Genomic DNA, 18,878 nt, shown 5'->3' with positions numbered 1-18,878 from the left:
AATGAAGAGATCATCGTGGCACTTCTTCAATTACAGGCCACATGTCTTGTGGATACACGATACGTGTCTTTAATGCAGTGGTTTCCATTGCCTTCTGCATCCTCCTGTCGTTGATCATTGCTGATTCTTCCGCCTTTAGGGGCAGTTTCCCACCCCCTAGGACAAGAGCGTGCCCTGAACCTCTGTCTGCTCCTCCGCCCTCTTTGACAAGGCCGTTGGCTGAATAAGGGTGACTTCTTATGCCGAAAGTCTTTGGCCGCCAATGCTGAATATTAATTGAAAATTAAGCAGCGGCAGAATTCGAACTCGGGACCGGAGACGTTTTGATTATGAATTGAAGACGCTACTCCTTTTGTTTTTTGTTAGTATTTATTATTCGTTGCGTTTGGTCTAGGTGGACGTCACAAGACATCCGTTCAAGTTGATCGTTGATTCCTTTACTCAGTTTTTTATTATGGAGGGCGTGTAGCCCTCTGACCGAACACGCTGAGCTACCGCGTCGGCTACCCTTAGACCATTAAACAAAAACGGAACGTGTTCGAAGCAGCGAAAGTGTCGTATCCTCTTTCAGCCCTCCTTTTTCCCACCCTCCTATGCCATGATCACGTCGAGGAAGGAATGAGAGCGCAACATTAAAATGTGCGTGAATAAAAAGGCAAAGTGTCCTTCTATGAGCCACTAGTTCTACAACACCCTCGGTGCAGTTGAATCACCTTAGTTGAACATGTTACATATGTACCTGTCACAAACTTCGCCACACATTCTGCCTTGCGGCTGCTCCGGCATCTGGAGGCAAGCAAACACCACTTGAGTGGTGTGAAGGGTTGCCTAATACTCAGGCGCTAGAGCAGCCACGAGGCTGAACGTGTGTCGAAGCTTCTGACATTTGTAAAGTGGTCAACTAAGGAGATTCGGTGGCATTGACGGTGTTGTCAGACTAGCGGGGAGGGGTCCTTAGGGGGACACTTTCCTGACTTACTCACGCACATCTTGGTTTCATCCGTGGCACCCTTACACCACAGCAGTACGTCCACGATATTCTAACCCCAGTTTTGTTGCCCTTCTTGGAAACCATCCTGGGCTTACATTTCGCCAAGATAACGCCCGCCTGCATACGGAGAGAGTTTCTCCTGCTTGACTTCGTGCTTGACAGACATATCTTGCCCAGCAAGACCGCCGAATCTCTCTCCAATTGAGAACGTTTTGAGCATTATGGGCATGGCCCTCCAATAAGCACGGGATTTTTATGATCAAACGCTGCAGTTGGACAGACTCTGGCACGATTCCCGCTGGGATGACATCCGACAACTCTGTCAATCACTGTCAAGCTGAATAACTGATTGCATAAGGGCCAGAGGTGGACCAACGCTTTACTGACTTGCTCAATTTGTGAATCTGTTTCTCTTGAATAAATCATCCAACTTCAATGAAAATGTAATATTTTGTTTGTCTGTACACGTACGTCATACCTACCCATTGCGGCGCCATTCGGATAATTCCTTCGTGGTGCCTCGTTTCTTATTCTTTTTTTTTAGACTGTATATATTTACTATCAAAAAGTTATCTTTGCAGGAATATTTTTATTGCTACCATCAGTCGAAATGTTACATCCTCTCTGCTTCGGCCACCATCAGTTATTTTTCTACTCAAACAGCAATACTCATCTGCTACTTTTATTGTCTCATTTCCCTGTAAATTTTCTCAACATCACGTATTTAATTCGATTGCATTACACTGTCCTTGGTTTTTTTGTTGTTTTTCGTCACTTAATCTCTTTTCAAGACACTATTCATTCCATTCAGTTGTTCTTACTAGTCTTGCTCTGACTCAATTGCAATGCCATTGGCAAACTCTAAAGTTTTTATTTCCTCTTCGCGAATTTTAAATCCTTTTCCAGAATTCTATTTGGTTTCCTTCGCAGCTTGCTCAATATGCAGATTGAATAACATCGTGAGTAGGCCACAAACCTATCTTACTCCCTTCACTGCTACTGCTTTCTACAATTGCAGTCTGGTTTCTGTACAACCTTTCATTTGCTTTGTCTATCGCAGCCATCTTCAAAATTTCAGAGTATAGTGCAATCAGTATTGCCAAAAGCTTTCTTTAAACCTAAATATGCAATAAACGCAGGACAAACTTTAGTGTCAATACTGTCTAGCGTTTTTCTGTATTTACATAACCAGAAACAATATATATACAAGGTGTTGAAAAACACCGTACTATATTTTTATACGTGATAGTAGGGACAGAAACGAAACAGAAATATCCAGTAAGTATGGTCCCTAAAATATATAGCTTAAGTGTTTGTTCATCATCGTTAGTGTAAAATATATCTCTTTCACTGCATGCTGTTGGCTATCCTATTACAAACGACCTACAGAATTCAGTAAACAAATATGAAAACAAATGAGAACACATTATTCTGTTCTATGAAATAGCAGACCGTTTAGCTAAATCTGCTTGCTACTGCGTACAACAAATTGTGCGAGGCCAGCCACCATTCGCTGTTGCTGAAACTGCGAAGCCAGAGTCCGCTGATCGCTGGAAAAGATGAATAATTGTGCAGATTGTACGTTCCCTCTGGTTACAGGATACGGGCTCGACGGTGGCTTCCATTTGGCAGATAATAACAGAAGGCCACGTCTCTCAATTCCCGTGCGGAAAATAGGCTTCCATTAGGCTCGTGTGTGTAAAGACAAAACTACGAGATAGAAGCATCTCACAGACTCGTCACAACACAAACTGTTTCGATTAGAATTAATTACGTGCTGCACTTCCCCACAACTGTGAACACACAAAAGATGTTTTCAGAGTATTAACGGAGAAATGAGTCTTGGATTGTTTACTGCATTCTGTAGATCGTTCACAATAGCAAATAACTTGCAGTGGAAGATACATGTTTCACAATAGCGTTAGATGAACAAGTGCTCTTAAGTGTGCGTTTTAAAGTCCATGTTTACCAGACATTTATGTCATTTTTGGTCCATACTATCTCCTTTCAAATTAGAAAATACCGTATCTAATGAAATCACTTTCAAAATAACTAACACTACAGAAATAGATAGAATACTCAAGATGTTGTTGTTGTTGTCTTCAGTCCTGAGACTGGTTTGATGCAGCTCTCCATGCTACTCTATCCTGTGCAAGCTGCTTCATCTCCCAGTACCTACTGCAACCTACATCCTTCTGAATCTGCTTAGTGTACTCATCTCTCGGTCTCCCTCTACGATTTTTACCCTCCACGCTGCCCTCCAATGCTAAATTTGTGATCCCTTGATGCCTCAAAACATGTCCTACCAACCGATCCCTTCTTCTAGTCATGTTGTGCCACAAACTTCTCTTCTCCCCAATCCTATTCAATACCTCCTCATTAGTTACGTGATCTATCCACCTTATCTTCAGTATTCTTCTGTAGCACCACATTTCGAAAGCTTCTATTCTCTTCTTGTCCAAACTAGTTATCGTCCATGTTTCACTTCCATACATGGCTACACTCCAAACAAATACTTTCAGAAACGACTACCTGATACATAAATCTATATTCGATGTTAACAAATTTCTCTTCTTCAGAAATGCTTTCCTTCCCATTGCCAGTCTACATTTTATATCCTCTCTACTTCGACCATCATCAGTTATTTTACTTCCTAAATAGCAAAACTCCTTTACTACTTTAAGTGTCTCATTTCCTAATCTAATTCCCTCACCATCACCCGATTTAATTTGACTACATTCCATTATCCTCGTTTTGCTTTTGTTAATGTTCATCTTATATCCTCCTTTCAAGACACTGTCCATTCCGTTCAACTGCTCTTCCAAGTCCTTTGCTGTCTCTGACAGAATTACAATGTCATCGGCGAACCTCAAAGTTTTTACTTCGTCTCCATGAATTTTAATACCTACTCCAAATTTTTCTTTTGTTTCCTTTACTGCTTGCTCAATATACAGATTGAATAACATCGGGGAGAGGCTACAACCCTGTCTCACTCCTTTCCCAACCAGTGCTTCCCTTTCATGCCCCTCGACTCTTATTACTGCCATCTGGTTTCTGTACAAATTATAAGTAGCCTTTCGCTCCCTGTATTTTACCCCTGCCACCTTTAGAATTTGAAAAAGAGTATTCCAGTCAACATTGTCAAAAGCTTTCTCTAAGTCTACAAGTGCTAGAAACGTAGGTTTGCCTTTTCTTAATCTTTCTTCTAAGATAAGTCGTAAGGTCAGTATTGCCTCACGTGTTCCAACATTTCGATGGAATCCAAACTGATCCTCCCCGAGGTCTGCATCTACCAGTTTTTCCATTCGTCTGTAAAGAATTCGCGTTAGTATTTTGCAGCCGTGGCTTATTAAACTGATAGTTCGGTAATTTTCACATCTGTCAGCACCTGCTTTCTTTGGGATTGGAATTATTATATTCTTCTTGAAGTCTGAGGGTATTTCGCCTGTCTCATACATCTTGCTCACCAGCTGGTAGAGTTTTGTCATGACTGGCTCTCCCAAGGCCGTCAGTAGTTCTAATGGAATGTTGTCTACTCCGGGGGCCTTGTTTCGACTCAGGTCTTTCAGTGCTCTGTCAAACTCTTCACGCAGTATCGTATCTCCCATTTCGTCTTCATCTACATCCTCTTCTATTTCCATAATATTGTCCTCAAGTACATCGCCCTTGTATAAGCCTTCTATATACTCCTTCCACCTTTCTGCCTTCCCTTCTTTGCTTAGAACTGGGCTGCCATCTGAGCTCTTGATATTCATACACGTGGTTCTCTTCTCTCCAAAGGTCTCTTTAATTTTCCTGTAGGCAGTATCTATCTTACACCTAGTGAGATAAGCTTCTACATCCTTACATTTGTCCTCTAGCCATCCCTGTTTAGCCATTTTGCACTTCCTGTCGATCTCATTTTTGAGACGTTTGTATTCCTTTTTGCCTGTTTCATTTACTGCATTTTTATATTTTCTCCTTTCATCAATTAAATTCAATATTTCTTCTGTTACCCAAGGATTTCTAGCAGCCCTCGTCTTTGTACCTACTTTATCCTCTGCTGCCTTCACTACTACATCCCTCAGAGCTACCCATTCGTCTTCTACTGTATTTCTTTCCCCTATTCCTGTCAATTGTTCCCTTATGCTCTCTCTGAAACTCTGTACAACCTCTGGTTCTTTCAGTTTATCCAGGTCTCATCTCCTTAATTTATCACATTTTTGCAGTTTCTTCAGTTTTAATCTACAGGTCATAACCAATAGATTGTGGTCAGAGTCCACATCTGCCCCTGGAAATGTCTTACAACTTAAAACCTGGTTCCTAAATCTCTGTCTTACCATTATATAATCTATCTGATACCTTTTAGTATCTCCAGGGTTCTTCCACGTATACAACCTTCTTTCATGATTCTTAATCCAAGTGTTAGCTATGATTAAGTCGTGCTCTGTGCAAAATTCTACTAGGCGGCTTCCTCTTTCATTTCTTAGCCCCAATCCATATTCACCTACTACGTTTCCTTCTCTCCCTTTCCCTACACTCGAATTCCAGTCACCCATTACTATTAAATTTTCGTCTCCCTTCACTATCTGAATAATTTCTTTTATTTCATCATACATTTCTTCAATTTCTTCATCATCTGCAGAGCTAGTTGGCATATAAACTTGTACTACTGTAGTAGGTGTGGGCTTCGTATCTATCTTGGCCACAATAATGCGTTCACTATGCTGTTTGTAGTAGCTTACCCGCATTCCTATTTTCCTATTCATTATTAAACCTACTCCTGCATTACCCCTATTTGATTTTGTGTTTATAACCCTGTAGTCACCTGACCAGAAGTCTTGTTCCTCCTGCCACCGAACCTCACTAATTCCCACTATATCTAACTTTAACCTATCCATTTCCCTTTTTAAATTTTCTAACCTACCTGCCCGATTAAAGGATCTGACATTCCACGCTCCGATCCGTAGAATGCCAGTTTTCTTTCTCCTGATAACGACATCCTCCTGAGTAGTCCCCGCCCGGAGATCCGAATGGGGGACTATTTTACCTCCGGAATATTTTACCCAAGAGGATGCCATCATCATTTAATCATACAGTAAAGCTGCATGTCCTCGGGAAAAATTACGGCTGTAGTTTCCCCTTGCTTTCAGCCGTTCGCAGTACCAGCACAGCAAGGCCGTTTTGGTTAATGTTACAAGGCCAGATCAGTCAATCATCCAGACTGTTGCCCCTGCAACTACTGAAAAGGCTGCTGCCCCTCTTCAGGAACCACACGTTTGTCTGGCCTCTCAACAGATACCCCTCCGTTGTGGTTGCACCTACGGTACGGCCATCTGTATCGCTGAGGCACGCAAGCCTCCCCACCAACGGCAAGGTCCATGGTTCATGGGGGGAGGCAAAAAAAAAAGATATTATGAAAATAAGAACACGCATAAGTAAAAATTACCAATAAAACAAACAGTTAACACTAATTTTTCATGCAACAGTCTACAAGAAAACAGAACCGGATGTTACCAAAATGAGAAATAAACACATGAAGTTATTTGGGCAACTAATCAGGACACTAGGGTAGCGGAGTACGTGTCGCATGCACGTAGTTCTTTGTTGGGTTAAAATACCACCCCTCTATCCCCAGACTCACCCGTCTCCCATGGGATCAGACGCAAATTGGTTGCCAAGTCTACGATCCATTAGCCACAATTTTCGTCCTCGCAAATCGGACATAGAAAAGGTTAATATGATATCAGTAAATTGCAGGAGAATACGAGTAAGGGCCACAGAATTAGTACCGCTTATTCAAGGTTATAATGCCAAGATACTATTACGAACAGAATGTTGGTTGAAACCGGAAGTTAATAGCAACGAAATCCCAAGTTCACATTGGAGTATATATCGCAAGGAAAGGTTACTCGCCAACGGTGCTGGCATATTTATTTCGATAAAGTATTCGTTAATATCTAGCGAGGTTACGACGGATGCCGAATTTGAATTTATGTGGGTGAAGCTAAGCATCAAAAGTCGGTCAAAAATGGTAATGGGCTGCTGTTATAGATCGCTTGGGTTAAGAGCTGTAATGGCAAAGCGCTGCAGAGAGAACTTGCAGAATATCGATAGTAATTTTCCTGATCGTAACGTTGTGATAGAGGTATCGATTGGGAAGGTCATTCCATCAGAGATAACGTTTTATATGACTTAATCGTGAATGTCTTGTCCGAAAATTATTTTGTGCAGTTAGTTTGAGAAGCAACGCGTGAAGGTAACGTCTTAGATATCCTGCAACAAACAGACTTCAACTTGTCGTATCATTTAACGTAGTGGAAGTTATCAGTGATCGTAAGGCTGTGGTAGCATTTATGACAACGGGTATTATAAGCGCTGTTAAGAAAGGCAGGAAAATATTTATGCTTATCAAGAGCGACAGGATACAAATTGCAGAATATCTTAGTAGTTAACATCAAATATTCAGTGTTGAGGATGGGTATGTAGAATCCTAAAGGAAAAAACTCAAAAGCGTCGTTCAGCATGCCTTACACAAATATTTCAGAGCAAGGTCTTAAGGGATGGGAGAAACCCATCACGATTTAATAGCCGTGTTAGAAAACCGCTACCTAAACAAAGGGAGCTTCATCACAGATTCAAGAACCGTCAAAACGTAACTGATAAACATAAGGTGAACGAAGCAAAAATAAGCTAAGAAGGGCAACCGATGTGATTAAAACCCGATAGACGTTTGGATCTTACGTAAAACCAGTAAGCGATTTGAAACCATCTGTTCAGTCACTCAGTGATCATACTGGCACCGAAACGGAAGGTTACAGAGAAAAGGCCGAAATACTGAACTCGGTGTTCCGAAACTGTTTCACCGCGGAAGATCGTAATACGTTCCTTTCTTTCAATCATCATACTAACTTCAAAACGGCAGACGTTGAGATAACAGATCACGGAACAGAAAAACAATTACAATCCTTTAGTAGTGGGAAAGCATCATGACCAGATGAGAGACGAATAAGCTTCTACAATAAAGCCCCCCTTCTAGCAACAGCGACTCTAAGAAAGTAGCAACGTCAGAAGACGATATAGATTTGCCGAATAACCTACAGAGGGTTAATGAATGGAGCAGCCACTGGTAGTTGACAATGAGCGTCAATTAATTGTGTACACATAGGAAAAGAAATCCACTACTATACAACTTCACTAGTGATAATAGATTTCTGAAAACAGCAAGTGATGTAAAATATCTAGGAGTAACTATCCTGAGAGACCTTAAGTGGAACGATCAGATGAACCGAGTAGTAGGAAATTCAGATGCTACACTGAAAGTCATAGGAAGAATCGTAAGTAAATGAAACTCATCCACCAAGGTAGTGGTTTACAAGGAGTTTGTTCAACCGATTCTTGAGTACTGTTGATCAGTCTGGGACTCTTACCAGGTAGAACTGATGGAAGAGATAGAGAAGGTCCGACGACGGGCAGCGGGTTTCGTCATGGGATCGCTTGGTCGGCGCGAGCGCGTTGCGGAGAGGCTCAACAAACTTCGAGGGAGTACATTCCGAGAGGAATACATATGTCGAAATGAACGTGACGAGAAAATTTGAGAAATTAGAGGTAATACTGAAGCTTCTACATCTACATTTACACTCCGCAAGCCACCCAAAGGCGTGTGGCGGAGGGCACTTTACGTGCCACTCTCATTTCCTCCCTTTCCTGTTCCAGTCGTCTATGGTTCGTGGGGAGAACGACTGCCGGAAAGCCTCCTTGCGCGCTCGCATCTCTCTAATTTTACATTCGTGATCTCCTCGGGAGGCATAAGTAGGGGGAAGCAATATATTCAATACCCCATCCAGGAACGCACCCTCTCGAAACCTGGACACCAAGCTACACCACGATGCAGAGCGCCTCTCTTGCAGAGTCTGCCACTTGAGTTTGCTAAACATCTCCGTAACGCTATCACGCTTACCAAATAACCCTGTGACGAAACGCGCCGCTCTTCTTTGGATCTTCTCTATCTCCTCTGTCAACCTGACCTGGTACGGATCCCACACTGATGAGCAATACTTAAGTATAGGTCGAACGAGTGTTTTGCAAGACACCTCCTTTGGTGATGGGCTCTCCTAATGAATCTCAACGTGGTACCCGCCTTACCAACAATTAATTTTATATGATCATTCCACTTCAAATCGTTCCGTACGCATACTCTCAGATCTTTTTACAGAAGTAACTGCTACCACAGTTTGTTCCACTATCATATAATCATACAATAAAGGATCCTTCTTTCTATGTATTCGCAATACATTAGATTTGTCAATGTTAAGGGTCAGTTGCCACTCCCTGCACCAAGTGCCTATCCGCTGCAGATGTTCCTGCATGCCGGCCGGGGTGGCCGAGCGGTTCTAGGCGCTACAGTCTGGAACCGCGCTGCCGCTACGGTTGCAGGTTCGAATCCTGCTTCGGGAATGGACGTGTGTGATGTCCTTAGGTTAGTTAGGTTTAAGTAGTTCTAAGTTATAGGGGACTGATGACCTCAGAAGTTAAGTCTCATAGTGCTCAGAGCCATTTGAACCATCTTCATGCATTTCGCCACAATTTTCTAATGCTGCAACTTCTCTGTATACTACAGTGCTCAGAGCCATTTGAACCATCTTCATGCATTTCGCTACAATTTTCTAATGCTGCAACTTCTCTGTATACTACAGCATATTCCACTAAAAGCCGCATGGAACTTCCGACACTATCTACTAGGTCATTTATATATATTGTGATAAGCTTGCGATAATCATTCTTCCCACGTTCCATTTTCGAGTGGAACAGGAAGGGGAGATCAGATAGTGCTACCAAAAATACCCTCCGCCACATACAGTAAGATGGCTTGCGGTGTATTGAAGTAGATGTAGATGTAAATATAGATACAGAATCATCAACCGATTAATAGAGAAATTATGTAACATTAACAACAACTTTAGATGGAATTGGGAAATCAAGAAAAATATGAGGGAAATAAAATTACAATAGAAGCTTCAAAAAACAAAACAGACAAAATCATGAAACTAACTGCAAAAGTTGAAACTACAAACCAAGAACAACCAATAATGAGAATGGTAATTTCGGACAAAGAAATAATATTAAGATACTAGAGAATGACGGTGAACTGATTGCTCAGTAGGAAATAATTTTATACAACGGACTCAAGTAGTCCAATTGGGGCCATAAAATAGAAATAAATAAGTAAATAAGAATTTTATGCTGATATGAATTTTCACAGTCCTGGAGTAGAATGGAAATAAAAGCAGCAATGTAGTCAACTCCAATTATAGGACAATATGCGTGCAATTACTGTAATACATTAAAATGGGAGTTGATGTACTCTTATAATACTAGCCATGTAAGTAAATGACTTGTAAGGAAAAGAGTAGATGTCTATATTAAGTCTAAAAAATCAGGAACAAATAATTGACGTTATTTAATCCTATATTATTAGCAGGATCATCAAATAAAATGTAATAAGCGGGATTGCATAACACGGTATTCAACAAAAAGCTTTAGGTAGCTGCCGTGTTTTCCACCAATGAATCTCCTACCGCTGCGTTTCACAGAAAATAGGGCAAGCTTCTTGCGGTGGATGTTCTTTTGTACTACTCAGCGAGCGGCACCGAGAAGAGCTGCAGAAATAATGGCTGAATGAGTCAAGCTAGACTGAGGCCCTCGAGACGAACAAACAGAAAGAGCGTCTGATGAGTGTCGCTATAAGCCGACTTGAGCGGCCACATAAATAAGGGCAAATCGATTCAGTCCACAATCCTTTTAGAGAGGGTGTACAGAAGCGTCCCGATCCTAAAGACGTCGCGACGAGAGAGACGGGGCCACTCTAACCGCAATACCGTCTTATCTGCCCCTTTACTCTAACCTAATGCTGCCATCATTCTACGGCAGAGAGATTCCGTGGTTGCAAAACGCGGAACACATCGTATGCAAAAAAGAGGACAGACGAGGGAGGAGTAGAGTAGCTGAAACTGTTTCGTGCATGCGAACGATCTTTATGAATATATCTAAATTCACTTAGTCATTCGCACATTGTGTTCCAGAAATCTCGAGTGAAATTCCTCAAACAAGAAAGCGTAACGTCCCATGGCGGCTAGAGTCAATACTTCTGAAACAGAACACAACTTCAAAAACCTTAAAAACGTATGTCTTGGCACAGCACAGAGAAACTGTGTGACTGTAAAACTGTTGCGTTCATTTGTTGCAGCTTATGTAACGAACTATTTTCATCATTTCCTTGGGAGTGATCACATTCACATTCATACGAACACCTATATCGGGCAAGGAAGCATATCTCGCTAACTTACTCAGTCGTACAAATTAGGTGCGTCGACAAGAGATTCCTATCATATGACACACGCACTGTCACTAATGCCTTGTATGACACCAGATGTGTTTGTCGGTTGAGGATTCGGTTGACTTGTCGCCTTGTCATCAAACTTTTGCTGTTCCCATTCGAAAGCCAGTTCCTTTCGGCTGCTGATAGAGTAGTTGCGCAGAATCAATTGTCATTATAGGTCCCTACCTCTATGTCGTAAACGGGCGTTACACCACAAGACAGACACTAATTTTAATAAGGCGAACATCGAAAAAAATAAAAAATTGGCACTAGGGAGGTTTGAACATAGCCTACTTGGCAGTCCAACACAGTATGAGTGTGGGGTTGATTTGTTATTCTGTTATTCTGCGCAACAGTTTAATCTGAGATGTACTTTTTCCCCTGTGGATCCTGCAAGATGCAATTTCCACTCCCACGCTGCTACAGAAGTCAGACAAACGCTCCTAACGTTCTAAAGGGAAAGGCCTGAAAATTTTTTAGCAATAAATATCTTCTTGAGTCGTCCGCTGTAAGGAAATGACACTAAAATTATCAAAATTTCTTACGTAACTAGTGGGATACTTGGGTACTTGAGTCGTGCTAGTTAGTGTAAGAAAAACATCAAACTAACGAAAATTATTATTTATTTTGCAAAAATTCTGAGAAATCTCAATGGCACTTTTAGTTCTGAATTGAACAAGTTATATCCTGGTTCTTTTCGGAATATGGAGTTACCTCTCAAGGATAGGATTCGCTAATGAAATTTCTATACAATGTTTAAGATTGTTATTGAGTTGGCAGAATGGCTGAGAGGCGCGCCTACTCAACTTGAATAATTATCCTTTAGAATGTTGCTAGATACGGTCGAGGCTGTCGCGTGTTAAATGTAGTGAAGTGTACTGTTGTGGAGAAAATATGGGGCTCGCAACAGCTGTCGTGCACAATACTGTACGGTGCGATGACTGCGCCACTTGCTGCTGACAAATAAGATAACTCTCATTCTATCTGGATTGACCTTCGCCAATCAAACTCTCCCTGCGCCTTGACGAAGTCAAGGATTCCCATTCGCCCCTAGTCTAACTATTGGCGTGGTACACCAGTCAGATAACCAGTCCACCGCGATTCCATTCAAAAATTCGCTCACAGGCGTTTAACTATAACTCTGTCTGTTCACACTGCGCAATAAGTGTGTCGGCCAACACAGTGAACAACGCTTAATCGCAACGAAATATAGAGTCGCACTTCGATTCGCTCTCGACAGAGGTGCTCTCCCAGTGAAGTACTGAGGAGAGACTTGTTCCTTGCTCCAAGAGCGACAATGGAACGGCGCCTCTCCAAGTCAGATGTGAAGGGGTATATCTTGCGGTCTCTACCATTACTCCTTCAGCTCAAGGCGTCAGAAATATCGTCTGCTAATCCGTAATACTCTTCTAAAACGGGAGAATGACGTTTAGCTTAAGGCGACCAATCCGGAAATCTGTAGTATCGGCGTTTGGCGTTTGCTGTCTCCCTGTGAAAATCTCTGAAGCTGCGTGCTATGTGTAAAGAATGCGTAGGTTGGACGCTCCCACACAATGTAGCGGAATTTGCTTTTAAGCCAAACATGGGGTCATTCCCCCTTTCACTCGGGTACACGCTCTCTGCTCCACGGGCGGCCGAGGTTGACTCGTCCTCGGAAGTGACCGGCCTCCCGGTGTGTGGTCTGCCTGCTCCGGTGACTGTTGTGTCTGGAATGTGTGTGTGTACGCCAGCCTCTAGTATTTCAACCCCGGTGAACACTTGTTATTTGCATATAGTTTACATGAATTCATTCAACATTGACTTTATGTTATCGAGTTCGGATTCGAATGAAGCGTCTTGATGTGCGGAATATGATTGTGAGGGCGGAATATGTAAGCAATGAAGGTAGGAGACCAAGACGTCTTACAACAGTAACCACTTAACCAAGACGCCATTTCTGTTCCCAGCTGCTCTGCATTGCACTTCTTGTTCTTGCACCGTTCATTGTTTCTATTTTGCTTTTTTTTCACAGTTCAGTAGACATTCTTCCTGTTTTCATGCTTGATCTGTGCTCAGTTTCTGATGGCCAGTCCAGTGATAGCTCATACCACTAAATCTGAGGGGGATGCGATGGGGAGTTTCCCTTGAAAGCAAGCCCTTAGCTGCGATATTAATAATTTCAAACGGTTTTTTTCAAATTACAACGTTTTGTTGAGACAGAACTAGCAACTTTTATTAAAATTTCGTGAAGCGCTTGTAAACACGTTTGTCACAGTTGCAGTACTCGTACATATACACTCCTGGAAATGGAAAAAAGAACACATTGACACCGGTGTGTCAGACCCACCATACTTGCTCCGGACACTGCGAGAGGGCTGTACAAGCAATGATCACACGCACGGCACAGCGGACACACCAGGAACCGCGGAGTTGGCCGTCGAATGGCGCTAGCTGCGCACCATTTGTGCACTGCCGCCGTCAGTGTCAGCCAGTTTGCCGTCGCATACGGAGCTCCATCGCAGTCTTTAACACTGGTAGCATGCCGCGACAGCGTGGATGTGAACTGTATGTGCAGTTGGCGGACTTTGAGCGAGGGTGTATAGTGGGCATGCGGGAGGCCGGGTGGACGTAACGCCGAATTGCTCAACACGTGTGGCGTGAGGTCTCCACAGTACATCGATGTTGTCGCCAGTGGTCGGCGGAAGATGCACGTGCCCGTCGACCTGGGACCGGACCGCAGCGACGCACGGATGCACGCCAACACCGTAGGATCCTACGCAGTGCCGTAGGGGACCGCACTGCCACTTCCCAGCAAATTAGGGACACTGTTGCTCCTGGGGTATCGGCGAGGGCCATTCGCAACCGTCTCCATGAACCTGGGCTACGGTCCCGCACACCGTTAGGCCGTCTTCCGCTCACGCCCCAACATCGTGCAGCCCGCCTCCAGTGGTGTCGCGACAGGCGTGAATGAGGGGACGAATGGAGACGTGTCGTCTTCAGCGATGAGAGTCGCTTCTGCCTTGGTGCCAATGATGGTCATATGCGTGTTTGGCGCCGTCAGGTGAGCGCCACAATCAGGACTGCATACGACCGAGGCACACAGGGCCAACACCCGGCATCATGGTGTGGGGAGCGATCTCCTACACTGGCCGTACACCTCTCATGATCGTCGAGGGGACACTGAATAGTGCACGGTACATCCAAACCGTCATCGAACCCATCGTTCTACCATTCCTAGACCGGCAAGGGAACTTGCTGTTCCAACAGGACAATGCACGTCCGCATGTATCCCGTGCCGCCCAACGTGCTCTAGAAGGTGTAAGTCAACTACCCTGGCCAGCAGGATCTCCGGATCTGTCCCCCATTGAGCATGTTTGGGACTGGATGAAGCGTCGTCTCACGCGGTCTGCACGTCCAGCACGAACGCTGGTCCAACTGAGGCGCCAGGTGGAAATGGCATGGCAAGCCGTTCCACAGGACTACATCCAGCATCTCTACGATCGTCTCCATGGGAGAATAGCAGCCTGCATTGCTGCGAAAGGTGGATATACACTGTACTAGTGCCGACATTGTGCATGCTCTGTTGCCTGTGTCTATGTGCCTGTGGTTCTGTCAGTGTGATCATGTAATGTATCTGACCCCAGGAAAGTGTCAATAAAGTTCCCCTTCCTGGGACAATGAATTCACGGTGTTCTTATTTCAATTTCCAGGAGTGTATTTGGCGACTAGTTTCGAACAAACTGACTCATTCTCAAGCCTTACCTACTGAGGCAACACCGAAAGTGTCTCACCTTAACAACAAAAAGATCAATATCTGGGTCGGCAGGTGTGGCCGTACGGTTCTAGGCGCTTCGGTCTGGAACCACGTGGCCACTACGGTCGCAGGTTCGAATCCTGCCTAGGGCATGGATGTGTGTGATGTTCTTAGGTTAGTTAGGTTTAATTAGTTCTAAGTTCTATGCGACTGATGACCTCAGAAGTTAAGTCACATAGTGCTCAGAGCCATTTGAACCATTTGAACAATGTCATGCACTTTCAGTGCAGCCTCATTAGGTCAGGCTTGAGATTGAATCAGTTTGTTCGAAACTAGTCGTCGAATACATGTACTGCAACTCTGACACACTTGTTAATAAAAGATTCATGAAATTTTCAACCAAGTTTAAAAATTTCTCGCTTAGTCTTTCTTCTTTTTTACACAAATTAAAAACTCTTTGTTTGAAAATTTCTCGCTTTGTCTTTTTTCTTTTTTTGTCACGAATTAAGATTCTTACACTTATCGCTTTCTGACATTCTGGTTGTCATACTGAACAGATTTATCTGTGTGTTCCAGCAGTAGACGTTACATTATTATTTAATAAAGAAACTCGCCAAACAGCCGTGCAAGTTAAGAAGTTATTTTAATTTGGCTACCAGTTTCGGCAGTTCAATATGTCGTCTTCTGGCCTCATATGCACCTCTCAAAAATTATCGATTTTGCCATAATGAGGACATAATGATGTGATATGATTCTGGATGTCCTGAGTTCTCAAGTGCTTCCATCGAAAACTTGAGTGCAACTCCAAGCTGCAAGCACTTGAGAATCCACAATATCCAGAAACAAATGACCCCAGTATGCAAATATCGAGAATTTTTTAGAGGTGCACATGGGACCTGAAGATGACACAATGAACTGCCGAAAATGGCAGAGAAAATAAAATAAAATAACTTCTCAGTTGGCACGTCTATTTAGCGAATTCCTTAGTTAAATACCTGACCAGCCGCTGCCCACATCCACAATGAATCAACAGAGACACATCGTTATTGTCAAGATGCACTTATCGTCCTCCAAATGAATAAGGTGACTCATAAAACGTTTTTATTAGTAAAAAATAAGACGGATCACGACCTAAATTAAATAATATAGTGATAATGTTGTAACGCCCGTAAATAGCAGAGCCTGATAATATTTCCCGCAAAGAATAATGCAACGATAATGAGGCAAAAGGTAAAATTTCATTTAATTTACACCAATGTACGATTGTTTTCGTGCATGATAGGAATCCAGAGCCCGTAAAAACAAGAAAATTAAGATTCTGGCTTAAAATCTCGTTGAGCAAGTGGTCGTTAGAGAAGGGATTGAACAAGGATGGGGAAGAAAATCTGCCATGTCTTTCTCAGAGAAACCACCTCAGTATATGCAGAGATAGGATGACAGCCAATACAAACAACAAAGTTTGCCACTTAAATAAACTTGAGAGCGAACAAAATCAAATCTGATATTTTCAAAATTACAAAATGTTAATATCATTAAAATAACGCTGTCGTGTTTTTGTTCAAGTTTCATTACACCTAGAAACAATAAGTTAGTGAAACAGTTAATACTGCTTATATCTAACAAACATTTTTTTTTAATTTTTGCTTCGTGTCTGTCAATGCACATCACCAGCCACGTTCAGAGTTTAGTCTGCCTTTCGTTTTTTCTTTGATTGCTACCACAGTCAAGAATATGCTTCTCACACCTCCGAGTTGTGGTGAATAATATCTGTATTCGTAAGGCTTCTTTTAGATATTAATTGCCACTCAGCATCAATTTTAATCCAAAATGTTGCACTCGTGTTTTACCCTAGTCTGTTTACCGACACTTTAGGAAATGAGAGTTTTATTCGAGTTTTAATATCTGAAAATATACGCTTATTCAATGGAAATTCTCTTACAGCTAAAGAATTTAGTTCTCGATTTTCCATCTCAGAATACTTGTACGACTGTATGGAGAGCAAAAGAAGCGAACAGTTCAGGATAAACATCCCGGAGACTTTTGGCGAATTAAATGGAGTTTTCAAAACTGAAAACTGTGGATGTATGTGAAGCAGACTGTTTATAAAAATTCTGTACTACCACATACAACATATAGCAATGAGATGTGGATCCGAAAATTATTGAAAAAAAAAGAGGACTCTCTCCGAGAAACAGAGAAATACATGGTGCGATTTGCAAGTAGAGGCAGCAAGCCAAATAGCCTAACCAAAAGTGGTTAGGCAATGGCAGGAAGTTACGTGTGTGCAGCATGTTGCTCGTCACTGAAGACTGCAATGCGTGGATAACTCTGAACAAGGCTTTTGTGTAGCAGCTGATGTCAAATAGATGTGATGCTCTTGTAAATGTTGGGGTGTTAGGGTGTAACTAAATAGTGATAACAGAGATAGTTTCTCAAAAAAGTGTAGAGTTTTGTGACTTAACTGTTTTCATACCCTATTTTTACCAATAAGAATTTTCCAGTTTGCCTATCTCTCCACTCCACTCCCTCTCCTGGAGGTGTAATTACCTACCTCTTGGGAACCACTGATTTAGGGAACCCACTGTAAAGAAATTACATAATTTTTTACGAATATATAGACTAATCCAACTACCAGAGAGTAATTCGTAAAGCATTTGCTGAACAGAAGAAGCTTTACGCTCTTCGTTTATTAGTTTTAGAATAAGTTACGTTTCGCTGTTATCCTATCCTAGTGTTAAGACGTGTTGTGCCATTTCTTACTGATAAAATTGGGTTAAATAATGAAAGTGATTTTGAAGCAGAGCGACTTCGTCTTTTGTGATACCACGGGTCCCAGCTTCTGAAATTCTGGAAACATTATTACCATTATTTTAATTTTATGCAGGGAATTTAGATGGAGGCGACGATCTTCACGGCGACGCTGTTCAACAACAGAGGTACGTGAATGTGTTTTTCCTTTCGTGGTCGCTGCCATCAATTTCAATATATTTGCCGCGGCATTCAGAACCTGCAATCTTTCTTTTCATTTAATTTCGAAGTCCACGTATTTGCGTTTAAGATGAATAAATGCATTTAACTGTAATTCTTTTTTCCAGTCCACGGGGGATGATTGCACTCAAAAATGTACGTGCCTCTATCCCGTTCGTATGGTCGCATACATTTGAGTGTGTACAACATCATCATCATCATCATCATTTAAGATTGAGTATGCCTTTCAGCGTTCAGTCTGGAGCGTAGCCCCCTTATCAAATTCCTCCATGATCCCCTATTCAGTGCTAACATTGGTGCCTCTTCTGATGTTAAACCTATTACTTCAAAATCATTCTTAACCAAATCCAGGTACCTTCTCCTTGGTCTGCCCCGACTCCTCCTACCCTCTACTGCTGAAGCCATGAGTCTCATGGGTAACCTTTCTTGTCCCATGCGTGTAACATGACCCCACCATCTAAGCTTGTTCGCCCTGACTGCTACATTTATAGAGTTCATTCCCAGTTTTTCTTTGATTTCCTCATTATGGACACCCTCCTGCCATTGTTCCCATCTACTAGTACCTGCAATCATTCTAGCTACTTTCATATCCGTAACCACAACCTTGTTGATAAAGTAACCTGAATCCACACAGCTTTCGCTCCCATACAACAAAGTTGGTCGAAAGATTGAATGGTGCACAGATAACTTAGTCTTGGTACTGACTTCCTTCTTGCAGAAGAGAGTAGATCGTAGCTGAGCACTCGCTGCATTAGCTTTGCTACAACTCGCTTCTAGTTCTTTCACTATGTTGCCATCCTGTGAGAATA

This window comes from Schistocerca gregaria, chromosome 7 (genome assembly GCF_023897955.1).
Source record: "Schistocerca gregaria isolate iqSchGreg1 chromosome 7, iqSchGreg1.2, whole genome shotgun sequence".
NCBI classification, from domain to species: Eukaryota; Metazoa; Arthropoda; class Insecta; order Orthoptera; family Acrididae; genus Schistocerca; species Schistocerca gregaria.
Note: the sequence above shows the minus strand (reverse complement) of the source record.